General features: G+C 48.5%; 1 pseudogene; it reads right to left on the bottom strand.

Moving 5' to 3' along the window:
* Window positions 1-448: 448 nt before the first annotated feature.
* Window positions 449-18,732, bottom strand: part of LOC141094551 (uncharacterized) — a 29,148-nt pseudogene continuing 10,864 nt past the window's right edge.

Genomic DNA, 18,732 nt, shown 5'->3' on the forward strand with positions numbered 1-18,732 from the left:
TTCCTGGACTCTGATTTCAGCGATGATTTTGATATGTTTAATTGTGTAGTGGGTGAGTCTTTTTTATGAATATTGTCACTGACACATGAGGATTTCTTGAACAAGCTGTTTGTGCATGTGTCATGATCTGTAAATGATGTATTTTGTCCTAAGTGTAGTTAGTTATATATATACTAGATGGTGGCCCGATTCTAACGCATCGGGTATTCTAGAATATGTATGTAGTTTATGTATGAAGATGTAAGAATAAGGCAATGACACAGGGTTTTCTATGTAATATATATATATTATTATTAAATGATATTGCTCATAGAACTTAATACAACTGAGTAAAATTATTAAACAAATTATTAAAATAGATAATCCATTACATGACTATGTAACTGTATGTAACAAAATTGTTAGATGAAAGAAGCACATGGACACTATAATAGATGTGTTCACAACATCAACCTAAAATATTTTTGCACACTACATTTTTTGTGAATACTTTTTGACTATGTCCAAGTAACTTTCCTTGTAAAGGAGTATCAAGAACCTGCACCTTGACGTTGGATCTCATTTTAACTCTGGAAAATGCATCGTACAGTTGTCCATGGCCAAAAACGGGCTCTGGTAGATATCTGCCAACACGGTGTAGAGTTTGACCTGTTGATTGTCATGGCAAATGCTGGTTTGATTGGAAACTGTCGACGCCGAAGCCTAAATGGAAGACCGGTGTCCGAAGGACATAAATCAACGCATGGAATGAGCACGTCGTCTCCTTTTGCTGATCCAGTGATAACTTTTGCTTGAATTAGGTGGGAATGGAGTGCAGTAACAATAAGGCGAGTTCCATTACATAGACCATTTTTTGTATTTAGATTCCGCAGTAACATTATGATTGTTCCAACTTTAAGTTGTAGTCTGTGTGATGGCATTCCTGATGGCGTAAGACTATTTAAAAATTCAACAGGATAATGCTCTCGTTCATCTTCATTGTCTACATCCACCGAATCATCACTTTTGTACAACATATACTGTCCAGGCATTCTGTCCATTACACGGTCATTTAGCATAGCCACATCATCGTTCTTAGTACAGAGAATTGCATAGGAAGAGGCCCTCTCAACATTGCTTTGATCATCCACATCAATTTCAACATGTTGTCCAAAAACATCACTTAGGATGCAGTCAGTGCACAACATGTCTTCTGGGATTTCAATAATGTCTTCGCCAAGGTTGTACGGATTACTAAGTTCACCGTTACCACGTTTAATAAGCCAGTTGCTGTAGTCTGGGTCAGAAGATCGCATGTTGCTCATTAGTTGGAGTTTAGTAAACTGTTTCCAAAAATCGGCCATTTTTAAGCTGGACTCTATAACATCTGATCTTGTACCATTTGGGATGACTGGAAGGCATTGTCTAAAATCTCCGCCAATAACAAAATCTGAACTTTACCTCCAAATGGAATTTTATTTTTTTCAGTAACATTTGTAGTCATTACTTCACACAGAAATCTGTCAATTAAGGTCAAAGCGTATTTTGGAGCCATGGTGCACTCGTCAAGTATCAAAAGATTTGCCTTTTATAACATTTTTCCTGCAAATGTGTCTTGTTTTATTTGGGAAACAGAGATTTCATTCACTGGTACTGGTATCCCAAAGAGTGAATGCATAGTATGACCTCCTTGTAAAAGGTTTGCTGCAATACCTGTTGCAGCTGATGGCAATAATACTTTTCCCAAACTTCTAACGTGATGCATTAAAACTTCATAGAGGTATGTTTTTCCACTGCCTCTTGGACCATCAATAAAGAAACATTTAGGCCTTGGATCTGCTTTGTTTTCTATTGCACTTACAATAGTGTCATATGCAATGCGCTGTTGTGCATTTAATGAATTTCTTTTCTGTGTTGCCAACAATAATTCAGAACCTTCGTCATGCTCTGGAACTTGTGTAACTTGAATAGCAGGCTGGGGCAAATTAAAATCTGAAAACGTTTTACCTTGCAGTAGTAAGACATTTTGGACATCTTGCATGGCATAAGAATCACAATTTTGACAATTTCCACGTTTGTTATGAAGGTGTAAGTAGAGTTGAGCGACTTTTGTTTTTTATGGTCGAGTTTCGTTTCGTGAAACCCGACTTTTCCAAAAGTCGGGTCGAGCAAGATCGGCCGATTATAGGGAAAAGTCGGGGTCGTCCCGAAACACGAAACCCAATGTAAGTCAATGAGGAATAAAAGTCGGCAGTGAGAGGAGGACAGGAAACACACCTACAGTGCTCATTTGAATGCCAAAAGCATCAATTCTTCTTACTTAAGCTGGTCAACCTTAATTAACTTCATAATACAAGTTACGCACTGAAAAATGGGGGTTATTTGGCTAAAGTTGTGGGGGGGTAGGGCTGGCTCCAGGTTTTCATGTGCCCTGGGCGAAAGAGCGCCCCTTTAACACATAATACCACAACTCATCATGCTCCGATACGGCAGAGAAATAGCGGTATAGTACAATGAAAAATACTTCACTTTTTACATCTCATGACGAGGCCCATCTATTTCTCCATACAGAATCATTGGTCCCATATAATGTTTGAAACAGTATATGATGAGCTCCACATAATGCTACAGTATATGTTGGTCCCCATGGATGAAGCTCCACTGTCTTATGGGCCCAAATAATGCTCCAAACATAATGGGCCCCATTTCTAATGCTCTAGTGTATAATGGGCCCTGTAAATGCTGCTCCAGTGTCTGATGTCCACCTTTGGAATGTTCCAATGTATGGTGGGCCCCATCTATCATTCTCCAGAGTATAGTGCTCCCCAAAAATTGCTGTCCCAACATTGAAAACAATGAAATAAGTCTCCTCGCTAGGGAATCCCTGTACTAGTCTGGACTCCTCGTCGTCCCCATCTTCCATCTCACTGCACAGTATTTCAACCTTGCAAGTGCTGTGATCCTGAGCAAGCAGGGGGGCCCACTCGTTGGCGACGGCACTGGCACAGGGCCCCTGATAGTACGGTGGTGTGTCTGATGGCGGGTGGGCCGAACCTGCACTTTCATCTGCAGCTTCCTCTTTGTCACCGTATAAGTATAAGATGGAACTGTATATGGGAAGGGTAACCTGAGTTTCATCAGGGTCAGATTCAGGCCGTGTAGCGTGCGAGGGGAATGTAGTGGTCTGGGTCAATGTACCAGCAGATTTATCGAGCAGTGGCTGGGCATCAGTGCACTTGTGTCGCCCCCAGGAGTACGGTCGCCACAGTGGCATTACCTTCCTCCTAGGGAGTGTGATGTCATGCTTGGGAGCAACGAAGGATCTCTCTAGCAGGTTAACTGATTGGGCGGCGTTATTCCCACGAGTCATGACCCTCCAAACAGCGTTCATGAAGGCAAAGTGTTTGTTTTACGTGGGCAGTATGGTTGCAAAGCTGAACCTTAAAGGAATGTCCAGAAGGGCACCACCAGGAGTGGAGCCTACGGTGTAATTTGACTCAACACGGGCAACCTCAACCATGCCAGCTACATAACAGATGCACACATTGCAAGCTTAATTCCGTTAACGAATGAGACTCCGTCATGCCCCGCGGTCCGAGTCCGGCTTACTACAGGGACACGTGAGGCTCTGGCACATGAGATTGGCCAATATCTGGTGTGTCATGCCCTTACATGTCCGTGGCTGCATGTGCGCTACACTGAAAAGGCCAGCGTTTGTCACTTACAGGTGCAGATAACCCGCTGAACAACGTTAGTGATGGGGATCACTGATTACAATTATTACTCGCGAACGATGATTTCCCAGTAAGTGCAGGTCAACCGCAGTTCCGGAATTAGGCCTAATCGTCATTCCTGAAAATAATGAAAAACTTACGTGTGCAAACCACAGGTGCTGTAGCTTGCTTAACAGCTCACCAGCCGTTCTCACGCCCAGTATGGGTTACACGTGATTGCACAAAGGTGAGAAAGGGTACCGTATCCCAAGATAACATGTATGGATAGCGTACACATTCAAAAGATATGTCTATACATCAGGAGGCAGGCTCAGACGGTGTTAGGCCCAGTATGGCTTGCACGTGATTGCACAAAGGTGAGAAAGGGTACCGTATCCCCGGATAACATGTATGGATAGCGTACACATTCAAAAGATATGTCTATACATCAGGAGGCAGGCTCAGATGGTGTAAGGCCCAGTATGGCTTGCAAGTGATTGCACAAAGGTGAGAAAGGGTACCGTATCCCCAGATAACATGTATGGATAGCGTACACATTCAAAAGATATGTCTATACATCAGGAGGCAGGCTCAGATGGTGTAAGGCCCAGTATGGCTTGCAAGTGATTGCACAAAGGTGAGAAAGGGTACCGTATCCCCAGATAACATGTATGGATAGCGTACACATTCAAAAGATATGTCTATACATCAGGAGGCAGGCTCAGACGGTGTAAGGCCCAGTATGGCTTGCAAGTGATTGCACAAAGGTGAGAAAGGGTACTGTATCCCCAGATAACATGTATGGATAGCGTACACATTCAAAAGATATGTCTATACATCAGGAGGCAGGCTCAGACGGTGTCAGGCCCAGTATGGCTTGCAAGTGATTGCACAAAGGTGAGAAAGGGTACCGTATCCCCGGATAACATGTATGGATGCGTACACATTCAAAAGATATGTCTATACATCAGGAGGCAGGCTCAGACGGTGTTAGGCCCAGTATGGCTTGCACGTGATTGCACAAAGGTGAGAAAGGGTACCGTATCCCCGGATAACATGTATGGATAGCGTACACATTCAAAAGATATGTCTATACATCAGGAGGCAGGCTCAGATGGTGTAAGGCCCAGAATGGCTTGCAAGTGATTGCACAAAGGTGAGAAAGGGTACCGTATCCCCGGATAACATGTATGGATAGCGTACACATTCAAAAGATATGTCTATACATCAGGAGGCAGGCTCAGACGGTGTAAGGCCCAGTATGGCTTGCAAGTGATTGCACAAAGGTGAGAAAGGGTACCGTATCCCCGGATAACATGTATGGATAGCGTACACATTCAAAAGATATGTCTATACATCAGGAGGCAGGCTCAGACGTTGTAAGGCCCAGTATGGCTTGCAAGTGATTGCACAAAGGTGAGAAAGAGTACCGTATCCCAGGATAACATGTAAGGATGGCGTACACATTCAAAAGATATGTCTATACATCAGGAGGCAGGCTCAGACGGTGTTAGGCCCAGTATGGATTGCACGTGATTGCACAAAGGTGAGAAAGGGTACCGTATCCCCTGATAACATGTATGGATAGCGTACACATTCAAAAGATATGTCTAAACATCAGGAGGCAGGCTCAGACGGTGTCAGGCACAGTATGGATTTGACGGCCCAGACTACACAGCGGAGGAGCAGGGAGAGGTAAAGATTGCAAACGCTGGGGCCCTGCCCAAGCAAGGGGGGCCCACTCGTGGGCGTCTGAACTGGCACTGGGCCCCTCATAGTACGGCGGTGTGTGTGACGGCGGGTGTGCACCACCACCGTCAGAGACACTTGATTGCACTATGAGGGACCCTGTGCCAGTGCCCGCGCCCAAGAGTCGGCCTACCCACCTGTCCAGGGCAACGGCACTCGCACGGCGTCATGCGCTAGGTGGTGACCCCGGCCATGGGGGGGAGGCAGCACAGTTAGGGAGTTTTAGAAAGTGGCATATGTTGATGTTGGACATTCAGCTGATGCAAAAGGCGAAATAGGTCAAGTCCCAGGAAGAGGTGGACCAAAGCAAGCCATTTTTCTGTCACCCTATGTGTCATCAGGGGAAGGTGGGACAAAATCCTTAGAAACCCATGCATGGTTCATTTTAATTAAGGTTAGATCATCCACATTTTGGGTTGACAGATGGGTCCTTTTTTCTGTCAGGATTGATCCAGCTGCACTGAAAACTCTTTCCGATAGCACACTTGCAGCTGGGCAAGCGAGCTCCTGTAAGGCATATTGTGCCAATTCAGGCCAGGTGTCCAGTTTAGCAGCCCAATAGTCAAAGGGGAATGACCTGTGTGGGAGAACATCGATATGGGAGGAAAAGTAGTTTGTAACCATAGTTGACAACTGCTGTCTCCTGTCACTTTCCATCGATGCTGTATTACCAGTTGTGTGAGCGGTACTTGAAAAATCAGTCCACAACATTGTCATGAAACCCCTTTCTCCAACGCCACTTCTGCTGCGTGCACCATGAACACCTCTGCCAAGCTGCCCCCGGCCCGTACGGCTCGTGTGAGAACCATCACCGGTGCTGTGTGCTGGGAATGCCTCAAGCAACCGATTTACCAGAGTTGCTTGTTTATTAGCCAATATTAGGTCAAGGTTCTCCTGTGGCATGATGTTTTGTAATTTGCCTTTATAGCGTGGATCCAGGATGCTGGCCAACCAGTAGTCGTCATCGTTCATCATTTTGGCAATGCGGGGGTCCCTTTTTAGGATCCGCAAGGCATAATCTGACATGTGGGCCAATGTTCCCGGTGTCAATGATGCACTGCGAGTGCTGGTTGGAGGAGCACTTTCTGGCAAATCCACATCCCTCCAGTCACGCACAAACCCTGTACCAGACCTTACCACGCCAACATTTTCACTTGCCCCACGAGATGCATCCTCCTCCCCTAAGTAATCATCCCCATCATCATCCTCCTCCTCTTCTTCCTCCAACTCGTCCAGGAGAGGTCCCTGAGCAGACAATGGCTGAATGTCATCAAGGATTCCCTCCACCTCTTCCTTCTCGTCAACATTGGCTGCAGACGCCTGCTCCTTAAGGTGCATCAAAGTTTGCATGAGCAGACGCATAAGTGGGATGCTCATGCTTAGGATGGCGTCGTCTGCGCTTACCAGCCGTGTGCATTCCTCAAAACACTGAAGGACTTTACAGAGGTCTTTCAGCTTCGACCACTGCACACCTGTCAACTCCATATCTGCTCTCAAAGTGCCTGGCCGTGTATCCTCCCACAAATGCATTATGGCCTGCCTCTGCTCGCACAGCCGCTCCACCATGTGCAGAGTGGAGTTCCACCTTGTTGCAATGTCGATAATGAGGCGGTGGTTGGGAAGGTGGAGCAATCGCTGCAGCTTCTGCATACGAACGGAGTGTACAGGCGACCGGCGGATGTGCGCGCACAGTCTTCGCGCCTTATGGAGCAGGGCTGTTAACTCCGGATAATTTTTGAGGAAGCACTGCACCACCAGGTTCAAGGTGTGAGCCAAGCAAGGTATGTGGCTGAGTTTTGAAAGGGCTATGGCTGCCACAAAATTACGGCCGTTATCACTAACTACCTTGCCTGCCTCAAGATGTACACTGCCCAGCCATGACTCAGTTTGTCGCTTCAAGTACTCGGCCAGCACCTCGGCGGTGTGTCTGTCGCCCAAACACATCATCTGCAACACAGCCTGCTGACGCTTTCCACTAGCTGCTCGATAGGGGGACACCTCGTGTGCAACAGTGGCAGCTGCAGATGGAGTGCTCGTACGACTGCGCTCTGTGGACGAGCTTTCGCTTCTGGAGGAGGAGGAGGGTGGAATGCCTACAGCCAACTGTTTCCTATACCGTGGGCTAGGCAGCACTGTCCCACCACCGCTGTCCCCTGTGGACCCTGCATCCACCACATTAACCCAGTGCGCAGTGATGGACACGTAACGGCCCTGGCCATGCCGACTGGACCATGCATCAGTTGTGAGGTGCACCTTTCCACTCACTGACTGCTTGAGTGCATGGACAATGCGGTCTTTCACATGATGGTGGAGGGCTGGGATGGCTTTGCGAGAGAAGAAGTGGCGACTGGGTAGGTCATAGCGTGATACTGCATAGGTGTCACGCCGTGCTCACCTGGGGGCGGGACCTCGGTCCCGACGTCATCTCTTCCGGAGCTGCGGTCACTCCGGGGGTCCCGTAGGGTGCGCACGCGCAGCTCTCGTCCCCGGCCCGCCTCCTACATGTCACGTTTGCGCTTGCGCGCTCCTGTCAGTGCTGTATAGGGCTCGGTCCTCTCTATAGTAATGGAGGACCTGACCCGGAACCTGTAGTGGTCATGTGCTTTCTGGCTAGGTCCTGACCCGGAACCAGTAGTAGTCATGTGCTATATCAGACGTCCTCCCCCTAGGGGAGGTGCCTGATTATTGTTGTGCTCCTGGCTTGGTCTGCCGTGTCCTTGCCTGGCTGTGCGCTGTACTCAGGTCCTCTGCCTTGCACTCTGTTGTGCCTCTTGGCACACGCTCTGAATCTGCACTCTGCTTTGTACTTGGTTGTGCCTCCTGGCACACGCTCTGACCCTGTGTTCTGTCTCGTACTCGGTTGTGCCTCCTGGCACATGCTCTGACACTGTACTCTGTCTCATACTCGGTTGTGCCTCCTGGCACACGCTCTTACCCTGTACTCTGTCTTATACTCAGTCGTGCCTCCTGGCACACACTCTGATTCCGTGCTCTGTCTTATACTCAGTTGTGCCTCCGGGCACACACTCTGATCCTGTACTCAGTCTCTTACTCTGTTACACCTCCTGGCACACCTGCTGCCTGACTCAGTGCTCTGACGTGCTCCTTGCATGCTTCCTGCTTCACTCACACCCGGACGAACGAAGTCTCTGTATACCACGTGTTCCCGTGTCCACACTTTACACGTTCCTGCAGACACTCTCACCCACTCGTGTCTCCTGTGAGCCGGCCGCCTGGTGCCAGCAGTCGTGGTGCCTTACCCCCTGGGGCTTGCCCCTGACACTCCCTGTATAGGGGGTGGTCTTCACTAGGTCAGCTCGCCCTGGGAGGGTTGGTGTCACGACCCAGAGGGTCCACTCCAGGAGTCGTCACTAGAGTTGAGCGATACCATCCGATACTTCAAAGTATCGTATCGGATGGTATCGGCCGATCTTTAAAAAAAGTATCGGTATCGCCGATTCCGATACCGGAAGTCCCATTCAAGTCTATGGGACTTCCGGTATCGGAATAAGAAAAACCCTTTCCTGCCCTTGTACAGCCTCTCTGGGGTCTGTACGGGCCTTTCGGGGGGCTGTGCCGGCCTGCCAGGGGGTCTGTGCAGGCTCCGGTGGTCTGTGCCGGCCTGCCGGTGGTCTGTGCAGGCTCCGGGGGGCTGTGCCGGCCTGCCGGGGGGCTGTGCCGGCCTGCCGGGGGGCTGTGCCGGCCTGCCAGGGGGTCTGTGCAGGCTCCGGTGGGCTGTGCCGGCCTGCCGGTGGTCTGTGCAGGCTCCGGGGGGCTGTTCCGGCCTGCCGGGGGGCTGTGCCGGCCTGCCGGTGGTCTGTGCAGGCTCCGGGGGTCTGTGCAGGCATCGTCCGATGGGACTACAAGTCCCATCTGGCGATGCCTGCTACCATGACAGTGATTGACACATTAGCCAATGATGGGACAGTAGTAGTCCCATCATCCGGCTAATGTGTTAAATGTAAAAAAAAAAAAAAAATTACATGCTACATTCATACTACATACTACATACATGCTACATTCATACTACATACTACATACATGCTACATTCATACTACATGCAACATACATACTACATATATACTACATGCATGCTACATATATACTACATGCATGCTACATACATACTACATATATACTACATGCATGCTACATACATACTACATGCTACATGCATGCTACATACATACTACATACATGCTACATATATACTACATACATACTACATATATACTACATGCATGCTACATATATACTACATGCATGCTACATACATACTACATATATACTACATGCATGCTACATACATACTACATGCTACATGCATGCTACATATATACTACATACATGCTACATATATACTACATACATACTACATATATACTACATGCATGCTACATACATACTACATATATACTACATGCATGCTACATACATACTACATGCTACATGCATGCTACATACATACTACATACATGCTACATATATACTACATACATACTACATATATACTACATACATACCACATACATACTACATGCATGCTACATATATACTACATGCATGCTACATACATACTACATATATACTACATGCATGCTACATACATACTACATGCTACATACATACTACATGCTACATACATACCACATATATACTACATACATACAATACATTCATACAATACATACATAGACATACAGTACATATAACATAGAGTAACATACTTACCAATACTTGTCACATTGTTCCCCGAAGCCATTGTCGTCTACGGAATAAATATTAACATAACAAACCACAAAAATACTCACCCACGATCCGAAGCAGTCCACGAGTGTGTCCCACGACGATCTTGGGTAGAGAACTGCAGCATCAGCTGATGCTGCCGTTCTCTACGGGCTGCAGGAATCCAATGACGGAAGGTAGGTATCCTTCCGCACTGTATTCCTCCGCCACTTAAAAAAAAAAAAAGTCCCTAGTCTCACTTTATGCCATTGCTGTGTGGGAATTTCCCACACAGCAATGGCATAAAGTGAGACTAGGGACTTTTTTTTTTTTAAGTGGCGGAGGAATACAGTGCGGAAGGATACCTACCTTCCGTCATTGGATTCCTGCAGCCCGTAGAGAACGGCAGCATCATCTGATGCTGCAGTTCTCTACCCAAGATCGTCGTGGGACACACTCGTGGACTGCTTCGGATCGTGGGTGAGTATTTTTGTGGTTTGTTATGTTAATATTTATTCCGGAAAGACAATGGCTTCGGGGAACAATGTGACAAGTATTGGTAAGTATGTTACTCTATGTTATATGTACTGTATGTCTATGTATGTATTGTATGAATGTATTGTATGTATGTAGTATATATGTGGTATGTATGTAGCATGTAGTATGTATGTAGTATGTATGTAGCATGCATGTAGCATGTAGTATGTATGTAGCATGCATGTAGTATATATGTAGTATGTATGTAGCATGCATGTAGTATATATGTAGTATGTATGTAGCATGCATGTAGTATATATGTAGCATGTATGTAGTATGTATGTGGTATGTATGTAGCATGTAGTATATATGTAGCATGCATGTAGTATATATGTAGTATGTATGTAGCATGCATGTAGTATATATGTAGCATGTATGTAGTATGTATGTGGTATGTATGTAGCATGTAGTATATATGTAGCATGCATGTAGTATATATGTAGTATGTATGTAGTATGTATGTAGCATGTATGTAGTATATATGTAGTATGTATGTAGTATATATGTAGCATGTATGTAGTATATATGTAGTATGTATGTAGTATATATGTAGCATGCATGTAGTATATATGTAGTATGTATGTAGTATATATGTAGCATGCATGTAGTATATATGTAGTATGTATGTAGTATATATGTAGCATGTATGTAGTATGTATGTAGCATGCATGTAGCATGTAGTATGTATGTAGCATGCATGTAGTATATATGTAGTATGTATGTAGCATGCATGTAGTATATATGTAGCATGCATGTAGTATGTATGTGGTATGTATGTAGCATGTAGTATATATGTAGCATGCATGTAGTATGTATGTAGTATGTATGTAGCATGCAGTATGTATGTAGTATGTATGTAGTATATATGTAGTATGTATGTAGCATGCATGTAGTATGTATGTAGTATGTATGTAGTATGTATGTAGTATGTATGTAGTATATATGTAGTATGTATGTAGCATGTAGTATGTATGTAGTATTTTTTTTTTTTTTTTTTTTTTTTTTAACATTTAACACATTAGCCGGATGATGGGACTACTACTGTCCCATCATTGGCTAATGTGTCAATCACTGTCATGGTAGCAGGCATCGCCCGATGGGACTTGTAGTCCCATCGGACGATGCTTGCACAGACCCCCGGACATCAGCACAGCCCCCCGGCAGGCCGGCACAGCCCCCCGGCAGGCCGGTACAGACCCCCACAGGGTGCACAGCCCCCCGGCAGGCCGGCACAGCCCCCCGGCAGGCCGGCAGAGACCCCGGGCAGTCCACACAGCCCCCCGGCAGGCCGGCACAGCCCCCCGGCAGGCCGGCAGAGACCCCCGGAAGGCCCGAAATGACGGCGCATCATGATGCGCACACACCGCGCATCATGATGACGTCAGGCCGTCAATCAACTGAACTTCCGATTCCGATGCCGAATTCCGATATTGAAAAAATATCGGAAGTCGGTATCGGAATTCCGATACAGCAAGTATCGGCCGATACCCGATACTTGCGGTATCGGAATGCTCAACACTAGTCGTCACAGTATAATCAGGCCATGGACCCCGCTGGTGCCACCACCTCCATCCAAAAGGAACTGGTGTTCCTACGGGAGAGTCAGACCAGGATTATGGTCTTTTTGAAATCCATGGAGTCTCGTTTGTCGGCCATACAATCCGTTTCTGCCCAGTCCTCGGCCCGCACCCGATACCGTGCCTCGGCAAGCCACCCCGATATAGCGGGGACCCTAAGTTTTGTCGAGGATTTCTGAACCAATGCCGGTTACATTTTGAGCTTTTGCCGCAGCACTATCCCACTGAGCGCGCCCAAATTGCCTTTATTGTTTCACACTTAGAGGGGGAGGCATTAGCATGGGTGAACCCCCTCTGGGAGCGCAATGACCCACTCGTCTCTCGGCTTTCCACCTTTTTGGACACCTTCCACAAGGTGTTCGACGAGCCAGGTCGGCTGGCCTCTATCACCGAGTCCCTCTTTAACCTCCATCAGGGTACGATACTGGTAGGACAGTATGCCATCCGTTTTCGTACCTTGGCCTCCGAACTCGGTTGGAACAACGAGGCTCTCGTAGGGATCTTTTGGCGTGGCCTGTCCAGTCGGATCAAAGACGTACTGGCAGGTCGGGATACTCCCACCTCTTTAGAGGATCTGATCTCACTGGCGACACGCATCGACCTGCGGTTTCAGGAACGTGCCCGTGAATTAGCCAGAGAGAGGAGCTCCTCTCCCCTCCTCCGTTCCTGCTCCAAGAAGCCGGGAAACTTCTCCGCCTAGGGTTGATAGGAGAGGCCTCCCTAGGTGTACGTGATTCCTCTCCTCCCCTGCTCGTGTCCGTATTATTGAATCTCGGTGCCAAGAGTTATTCTGAGGAGGCTTTCCTGGATTCTGGCGCGGAGGGGAATTTTATCACACTCGAGGCGGTTAAAAAATACCGGATTCCTGTCAGATCCCTGGAGACTCCTCGGTCGATTGTTTCGGTCAATGGTACGTCCGTGCTGAAGTCCGTTACCCAGGCCACCGAAGAGATCGAGCTGCAGATCGGAGCCCTGCACCTGGAGAAGATCTCCTTCCTCGTCTTGTCCACCATGTCTCACGCACTTCTTCTAGGCCTCCCTTGGCTACGGACTCATGAGCCAACCCTGGACTGGCGGTCGGGCGAGATACTCCGGTGGGGACCGTTCTGTCAGGAGAAGTGCCTGTTGCCCGTCCGTCTGATGAACTCTGCCGGTCCATCCCCGGCACCTACAGGTCTGCCGTCGGCTTACTGGTCCTTTGCAGATGTTTTCGACAAGAAGGAGGCCGAGACTCTGCCCCCCCATCGGCCATATGACTGTCCGATTGACCTCATTCCTGGTTCTACGCCACCCAGGGGTAGGATATACCCGCTATCCCCTGCTGAGACCCAAGCTATGTCTGACTATATCCAGGAGAACCTTGCTAGAGGTTTCATCCGTAAGTCCTCCTCGCCCGCGGGAGCGGGATTTTTCTTTGTAAAAAAGAAGGACGGCTCCCTCCGTCCTTGCATAGAATACCGAGGCCTGAACAATATCACGGTCAAGAACAAGTACCCATTGCCATTGATCCCGGAGCTCTTTGACCGACTTAGAGGAGCTCGAATTTTCACCAAACTGGATCTTCGTGGGGCCTACAACTTGATCCGCATTCGTTCCGGGGATGAGTGAAAGACCGCCTTTAACACCAGAGACGGTCACTACGAGTACTTGGTCATGCCCTTCGGCCTCTGCAATGCCCCAGCGGTTTTCCAGGAGTTCGTGAATGACGTCTTCCGGGATATGCTGTACTCCTGCGTGGTAGTCTATCTGGATGACATCCTCGTTTTTTCTCCAGACCTCTCCGCCCACAGAAAGAACGTGCGTCAAGTCCTCCAGCGCCTGAGGGAGAACCGCCTTTATGCCAAGCTCGAGAAATGTGCCTTCGAGCAAAAGTCCCTGCCATTCTTGGGGTACATTATCTCAGAATCAGGTCTATGCATGGATCCGGCAAAAGTGTCCGCCGTCCTCGATTGGCCACAGCCCCATGGGGTGAAGGCAATCCAACGCTTCCTTGGTTTTGCGAACTACTACCGACAGTTCGTTCCTCATTTTTACTCGTTGGTTCGCCCCATCTCATCCCTTATCTGCAAGGGAGCTAACCCAAAGGCTTGGCCCTCTGAGGCTGAAGAGGCCTTCCAGTCGTTGAAACAAGCCTTCGCCGCTGCTCCGGCGCTTCACCGACCTGAGGTTAGTAGACCTTTCACTCTCGAGGTAGACGCATCCTCTACTGGGGCTGGCGCAGTCCTTCTGCAGAAATCCTCTTCTGGACGTTTTGTCACCTGTGGCTTCTTTTCTAAAGTATTTTCCTCCACTGAGCAGGACTACTCCATTGGCGACAAAGAGCTATTGGCCATTAAGTTGGCCTTGGAGGAGTGGAGGTACTTACTGGAGGGTGCCATACATCCATTCAAGATCTTCACAGACCATAAGAACCTGGCGTACATCCAGTCCGCACAGAGGCTCAATCCTCGGCAAGCCAGGTGGTCCCTATTCTTCGCCCGCTTTGACTTTGAGCTACATTTTCGGCCCGGCGATAAGAACGTTAGAGCGGATGCGTTGTCAAGATCATTCCTGTCGTCTGATGCAGAGGAAGAACCCTCTCATATCATTGATTTATCCAAAGTAATTACTGTGGCTCCTGTCAAGTTAACCACGTTACCTCCGGGAAGAACCTTTGTGGCTGAGAATAACCGAAAACGAGTGCTAAATTGGGGACATTCGTCCAAGATTGCCGGCCACGTTGGTGTCAAAAAGACTTTGGACTTAATCTCTCGCCATTATTGGTGGCCTTCACTCTCCCAGGATGTTAGAGACTTTGTAGCATCTTGCCCATCCTGTGCCCAGAACAAGATACCCAGACAACCACCCTCCGGTCTTCTGTTCCCGCTTCCCATTCCGTCGGCTCCATGGCAGCACATAGCCATGGATTTCATTACTGATCTGCCTTGTTCTTCCAGTTGTACTGTGGTCTTGGTGGTTGTAGACCGATTTTCAAAGATGGCTCACTTCATTCCTCTTCCCGGACTACCCTCTGCTCCTGACTTGGCGAAGATCTTCATTTCCCATATCTTCAGGATTCACGGCTTCCCCCAGCACATCGTGTCGGATAGAGGGGTCCAATTCACCTCCCGGTTCTGGAGAGCTCTATGCGGACTCATGAAAGTGTCATTGGATTTCTCTTCCGCCTATCACCCCCAAACCAATGGGCAGGTGGAACGTACCAACCAGATCCTTACATCCTATCTCCGGCATTTTTCTAATGCTCATCAGAATGACTGGGTCGGTCTACTTCCTTGGGCTGAGTTCGCCTACAATAATCACTCCAGTGAATCGTCTACCAAGTCTCCTTTCTTCATCTTCTTTGGACAGCATCTCAATGTGCCTCTACCGGTACTTACTGTCTCGGGGGTACCTGCTGCCGATTCTCAGTCTGTGGAGTTCTCCAGGGTATGGCAGGAGACCAAAACCGCTCTTGAGAAAGCACGGGACAGAATGAAATTACACGCTGACAAGAGGCGCCTGGACGTTCCTCCATTTCTCCCTGGTGACAAGGTGTGGCTCTCCACCAAATACGTCCGCCTTAAGGTACCATCTTACAAACTGGGTCCCCGTTACATTGGTCCTTTTGAGGTCCTCAGGCGGATTAATGATGTTGCTTACAAATTGAAGCTGCCTCCTTCACTCCGTATTCCCAATTCCTTCCATGTGTCTCTCATAAAACCTGTGGTTCTTAACCGATTTCATCCTTCTCCAGGCCACTCACCCCAGCCTGTTGGCTTGGGGGATGAGTTTGAGGTGAATGACATTTTGGCCATGAAGAAGGTAAGAGGGAGAACCATGTTCCTGGTCGATTGGAAGGGTTTTGGCCCCGAGGAGAGGTCATGGGAACCCAGGGAGAATATCCACGCACCCCAGATTTTGTCTAAGTTCCTCTCCAGTTTTAGAAAGAGGGGGCGTAAAGGGGGGGTACTGTCACACCGTGCTCACCTGGGGGCGGGACCTCGGTCCCGACGTCATCTCTTCCGGAGCTGCGGTCACTCCGGGGGTCCCGTAGGGTGCGCACGCGCAGCTCTCGTCCCCGGGCCTCCTCCTACATGTCACGTTTGCGCTTGCGCGCTCCTGTCAGTGCTGTATAGGGCTTGGTCCTCTCTATGGTAATGGAGGACCTGACCCGGAACCTGTAGTGGTCATGTGCTTTCTGGCTAGGTCCTGACCCGGAACCAGTAGTAGTCATGTGCTATATCAGACGACCTCCCCCTAGGGGAGGTGCCTGATTATTGTTGTGCTCCTGGCTTGGTCTGCCGTGTCCCTGCCTGGCTGTGCGCTGTACTCAGGTCCTCTGCCTTGCACTCTGTTGTGCCTCTTGGCACACGCTCTGAATCTGCACTCTGCTTTGTACTTGGTTGTGCCTCCTGGCACATGCTCTGACCCTGTGTTCTGTCTCGTACTCGGTTGTGCCTCCTGGCACATGCTCTGACACTGTACTCTGTCTCATACTCGGTTGTGCCTCCTGGCACACGCTCTTACCCTGTACTCTGTCTTATACTCAGTCGTGCCTCCTGGCACACACTCTGATTCCGTGCTCTGTCTTATACTCAGTTGTGCCTCCGGGCACACACTCTGATCCTGTACTCAGTCTCTTACTCTGTTACACCTCCTGGCACACCTGCTGCCTGACTCAGTGCTCTGACGTGCTCCTTGCACGCTTCCTGCTTCACTCACACCCGGACGAACGAAGTCTCTGTATACCACGTGTTCCCGTGTCCACACTTTACACGTTCCTGCAGACACTCTCACCCACTCGTGTCTCCTGTGAGCCGGCCGCCTGGTGCCAGCAGTCGTGGTGCCTCACCCCCTGGGGCTTGCCCCTGACACTCCCTGTATAGGGGGTGGTCTTCACTAGGTCAGCTCGCCCTGGGAGGGTTGGTGTCACGACCCAGAGGGTCCACTCCAGGAGTCGTCACAATAGGCCATGAGTTCGCGGAAAGCTGCGCTTTCCACCAACCGATAGGGCATCATCTCAAACGAGATTAGTTTGGCAATGTGGGCGTTCAAACCCAGTGTACGCGGATGAGAGACTGAGTACTTTCTTGACCTACTCATAGTGTCTGGGAGGGTGAGCTGGACTTGAGAGCTGCATATGGTGGAAGTAGTGGTGGACAGGGCGGACTGAGAGAGGGTTGATGATGGTGATAGAGTTGATGTTCTTTCTGATGGCCTAGATTCAGTATTTCGTTGATATAACAGTGGGATTCCCTGACTGCTGTGGCCTTGCAACGACACCTCAACATTTGCTGCTGTGCAAACCGGTGGGCTTACAGTGGGGGAAACAATGTAGCGTTGCTGACTACCTTCTTTGTGATCAGTTGCACATGTGGCACTTGAGGTTTGGTGTTGTGTCCACGCTTGCAAGTGCATGCTGGTTAAATGTCTAAGCATGCAAATGGTATTCAAATTTTTCAGATTTTTCCCTCGGCTAAAGGTCTTTGCGCACTTCTTACAGATAACCTTGGCCTGATCATGAGGATTTTGTTCAAAAAAGTGCCACACTGCACTCTTCCTACTTTGGCAGACATTTTGTGGCCTAGCACGCTGTGATGTTTTGACCCTCTGGACAAGCTGTCCAGCAACTCTTTTGATTTTTGGAACCTGTCTTTGGAGTGCTCCAGGCCTGCCAGATAACAGCTGTTGCGATGTTGATGTCTGCTGTGGATGCTCCTCATGTGAGCTATTGGAAGCAGCACCCTCTTCCCCCAATGGATGCCAATCTGGGTCAACAACTGGGTCATCCATCACCTCCTCTTCAATGTCATGTGCACCTTCCTCTGTGTCACCGTGTATGGTGGTATAATGTGCGGGAAGGGGAACCTGAGTCTCATCAGGGTCAGAATCTGGCTCTGTACACTGCGAGGACAATGTAGTGCTCTAAGTGAATGTACTAGCAGAATCATCTATCAGCGGCTGTGCATCAGTGCACTCCATGTCAGATTCATCTTGGCCTGGGTAATTCACCATTTCACTTGATAATCCAGGCATGGTATGTGAAAACAGCTCCATGGAGTAATCAGTAGTATGGCCTGCGTCATCCTTCAATCTTGGTTGTGGTGAAGGACACAAGGAAAGGTGTTGTTCATGAACATGAGCCTCCAATGACGACTCAGTGCTTTTACTTTTTACAACTTCAGAAGAGGAGGCGATACAGCTGGAGGCTGAGTCAGCAATGTAAGACAAAACTTTTTCCTGATGCTCTGGCGTTAAAAGCGGTTTGCCAACTCCTAGAAAACTAAGCCTTAGAAGCCTTATGGAGCCAGACGATGACGCAGGCTCAACACCTCCTGCATTCGGTCCTATTTTGCTTTTGCCACTACCATCAGATCCACCACCAACACCATCATTACCAGCTGCCAACCCCCGCCCAATTCCACGGCCTCTTCCACCAGCCTTCCTCATTTTTGGTAGAAATGTAGACAAA

The sequence above is a fragment of the Dendrobates tinctorius genome, unplaced genomic scaffold (genome assembly GCF_039654945.1).
Source record: "Dendrobates tinctorius isolate UK_male_01 unplaced genomic scaffold, ASM3965494v1 ptg000003l, whole genome shotgun sequence".
Taxonomy (NCBI): domain Eukaryota; kingdom Metazoa; phylum Chordata; class Amphibia; order Anura; family Dendrobatidae; genus Dendrobates; species Dendrobates tinctorius.